We start from the raw sequence: 4,474 nt of genomic DNA on the forward strand, positions 1-4,474 counted from the left end.
ACATAGCATGCATTTAGGCGCCTGGTGTTAGCAGTCGCGTCTAAACAAAGCTCATTGCATTTGTAGTGCCTTAAAACTTCTCTTTGCTGCTCTAAAAGTCTTCTTGTAGTGTGATCTACCAAACTTTGCAAAGACACTTCAGCCGATATATCGCAAATTTTGATACCATCTTTTGGATAGCACTCCATTTTTGCCTCCAAGAGTCTATTGTATGAGGGGTAGATGTTGGCATTGCGACTTTTTGCACCCGAACGCATCAGGTTATATGTGCTTTTCGTGTATCCTCCATCAATATATAAAACTAAAGCCTCATTTAAAGTGTAAGGTACTGGTTCCTTAAAAGAAAAATTTAATTTTTTTTCATTGCGGACGCTTCTGACGGAGCAGAGCTTTTAGATTTGACAATGTTTGCAGCATCTCTCTTTCCAGATTTATAGAGACTTACTCCAGCAGCAAACCCTAATTCTTCTGGCGACCAACTCTCCAATAAAGGTGCTACGTGCGTTCGCTTTGCTCTCTCGCTTTGATCGAAAAATTCTTTTGAAGGTCTTCCACGCTTAGATGTTGATGGTTCCTCTAATAATTCTTCTTCAAAAGTTGTCGAAGGTTTGGTTGGAACAACAAATATCTCATCTAACCAAACTTTATTTGAATTCTCAAACACAAGCTTTGTTCGATGGGCCTGAGTCCACTTTTTTTCAAAATGGATATAAAAATATAAACAGATTGCCGCACATCTTTACTGTATTTATTATTTTCTTCACTTTGAACCCCGATATAATTGAAAATATATGCTAAAACAGCATTGCTTTTTTCTTTTTGCTGTTTCGTACTACACCAAACATTGTAAAGTTCCCTCCTTGTTATCGGCATTTTCCACTGTGAGCGAAAAAAAAATTGTTTAGGCAAAAACTGGCAGCTGATTATGCAAACATTGAAAAGCTGATATAATTGCCTTGACAAAAATTCATTAACCACAGCATAAGTCGGATTAAGTCCTACCCAAAACTTTAATCGAATTTTAATATTGCAAAAATTGCCACGTGCTAGAACCTCATGTGATACAACGAATTTTTATCTAAACAAATTACCACATTCAACAAATATTCATACACAGAAAGAATTACTAATATCTTCACCTTAATAATTTTTATCCACAGAAAATATACACACTTTTTAAATTACTTTATAACCACTCCACTTTTTCAAATAAAGATCAACTTTGCAATTAATATTGTATGAACAAACTAAACACCTGTTTTTCAAAGCATAAAGCGAAGCTATTTCAGCGAATTAAAACAAAACAAATATACCGTTATGCACTGTGGACACTTTCTAACTTATAATCAAACAAAATTGTTGTTTCCAAGATTTTCGAAAATTTTATTTTCTTCCAGCTAGATTGAGCATTTGGACCACTGTGCGCTGCTCTTACTTGTTTGTATATTTCTTTCTTCCGCTTCTGACTCCTTGATAATTGCCGAAAAAGCTTCCTGGCAAGCGTCCACCGGTGCACCTGTACTGCTGACAACTTTCTCCCAACGACCAGGAGTCGTACCGTACTACAGTAGTCTTATCAACTAAAAAAATTAAGATAATAGCATTACAGTAAAAAGAAATTTCAAAGTGCTTGATATTCATACTCGGAATACTCATTTTTGCAGAAGCTGAGTTTTTTTTAGCATTTTTTTCAAGTTTTTGTAATTTTGTTGCAACCTTTCTATGGTGCGGCAGTATCCTTTAGAAATCGAATTGAATTCCCGCGTTGCCTCTATCCGCGCCTTTTGCTTTGCTAAAAGGTTAGTGCCATCGTTTTTATTTTCTAGGATATGCTTATACTTTTCAATACAATCGCACAAAAGCAAGCTCTCTCTAGTAGCAAAGTTAAGAGCACCAACGCGTTTAGTTTGCGATTCCATGCCAGTTTAAGGACTTGAAACCGCAGTAAAATAACTGCGAAAAAATTCAATTCAATATAATGTAAAACCGTGATGGAAAAGTAGGCACATTAGTGCCATTTCTGGCACTTTCATTCTCAGAGGCACTTTTGGCACAATTAATCCTGTTTTGGCACAATTGTAATATATAGGAATTTAGCATAAATAACAATATATAACAAAAAATCACATACCACATTATAGATTAAAAAAATACAAAAAGTGAAAATGGAAAGCACAAAAAAAATCGAATAAGGACCGTGAGAAATATTTTCAAACCGCCGAATTCTATTGGCAATACGCAGTGCGAAAAGTAAGTTTTCGCAACAACAAGCTTTTAATTCAGAATTTTTAGAAAGATTCTAAGTTTGCAGTTTTATAGTCCATTAAATAAAAGTGCAAGTTTCTGGAATATTCCGATGATTTTTGATTTTTTTTTTCTGACGGTGTCATACATTTTCATCCATTTAAAAAAATTTTCGAACACACTTTATGTGGGAAAAAATGCATAATATCGAAAACTTGGAATCTCCCTAAAAATTCGGAGTTCAAAGCTTGTTGTTGCAAAAACCTGCTGAATTTTTGTAATGTTTGTACAAAGTTTTAAATTCCGATTTGTGTATATGCTTATTGCTTATTAAAATATGAGCTAGACTTTTATAAAAAATCAATCAAAAAATAATCAATGAAAAGGATAGGCGAAACTGGTCAAAATGTCTCACTGCCTTATTTCGCATATAGGTACATTCATATGTGTGTAAAAATGTCAGAATAGCTTTATTACGGCGTATTTCCCCTCCGTAATTGGAATTCTGCGTAATTTTACTATGAAATTATGTATATGTATGTCTAAGGAATCCTTCATAAAAGTGATTTACTCTAATAATTCAGTAAATTAATAATTATTATATACTTCAGTGTATTTTAAAAATATTATCTCTAAAAATATATTGCTCTTAGAACGCTTTAAAAGAAATTTAATTTTGTGGCACTTTCATCTTCTTTTCGGCACTATTTTTGACCATTAGGCACATTTTGAAATTTTTAAATGATGTGTGGTTTTGCATACCTGTAAGAATGCAAATATCGCTTTGTAAATCAAATGGTGAACAATTAGACACATACATACATATATTTAATTTGAAGCAATTTTTTTTGCTATTATTTAATGAATATTTGTTGAGCTTTGGGCAATATTATTTTTATTTCGAACATAAAAAAAATGTCAGTATTCAAAACAAACGACAAAAAACGGTTTGTGATGCCAACAAGTACCTTGTTTATACCAATGTAAGAACCGCATTTGCAATAAATCGATTTGACTTAACACATGTTTCTTTCAAAAGTTTATACCGGCGTCTTTATAGCGTCCTCGCTGAAACCGTATTCGAAAGTAATTTGTTTTCTTGCGATATTTCATTAATAATTAATTTACGCGATTGACCGAAATGGAAGCGAGCAATAATTCAAATTTATTATAATAATAATTCAAATTTAAAACCAGCATTTTTTCACTTCGCGTCAAATGAGTTATGTGTTTATACCTATTTTCTAACCGATGTGAGAAAGAAAACACCGATTTGAAAACAAAATCGAGTCAACAGACTTTTGAAATTCTGAGCGTATTGAAATTTGGTTTATGCTTCCGTTTTGAATCTGAACTGTGTCAAAGCGCTTTATGTGTCGGTATAAACAAGGTAAAAATTAAAAATTGCCCGACAGTAACTTCGTTTACTTGTCGATTTTGTTTGCTGCAAGACATTGTCTGAGTTAAGACAATAGATGTTTAACTCTGAGTTACTAAACTCTGTATTTATATATTTAGCTGTAGATGTTCTGCAAGTGGGCCTAAAGGGCAAGTCTGAAGTACCCTAGATTTTTGGCACTTTTTTGTTTGTGCATTTTCTTCCATCCAAAGGTGTACTATGTTCAAAAATTTGTTTGTATTGAGAAAATGAGCAACACGTTCCATAAAAAGATTTACCAAAAGTCAACGGTATTCATAATGTTTCTAAGAAATCTAATTAAAAACCTCAAAATATTGATGAATCTATGTCGAATTTCGCTCATTTTTGTACAAAAGTTTGAAATTTTGACTTACATGGTCTTTCTTAGATAAAGAGCTACACTTTCGTAAAAAATAATTAACAGCAAAGGAATAGGAACAGAGGAATAGCCAAAGTATGCTAAAATGTCTTTTCCCTATTTATATTTTCGTCACTGTATCTACAGTTTATATTTTTTTTATCCATGATTTTTTTGAGGGAATTAGTATTATTTTTTATAATTGCAATAAGTTCAAGTTAGAATCGTTTCATTAAAAAAAAAAATTAACAAACAATTATAAAGACCTTAAAAAATTTAGACATAGCCAAAGATCATAGAAAACAAGGATGCTGGCTATGTGTATGGCTCCCTTATATTCCATGTCCTTTGTGATAACGAAAGAGCTATACATTTTTCACACCATTTTTATATATATAGATTATTAACTTGCGAACTGTACATATGCCAATTCCGTCAGTAACAAGAAAAAA

Source organism: Rhagoletis pomonella, unplaced genomic scaffold (assembly GCF_013731165.1).
Source record: "Rhagoletis pomonella isolate Grant_MI unplaced genomic scaffold, Rhpom_1.0 Rhpom_scaffold_00001, whole genome shotgun sequence".
In the NCBI taxonomy this organism is placed as follows: Eukaryota; Metazoa; Arthropoda; class Insecta; order Diptera; family Tephritidae; genus Rhagoletis; species Rhagoletis pomonella.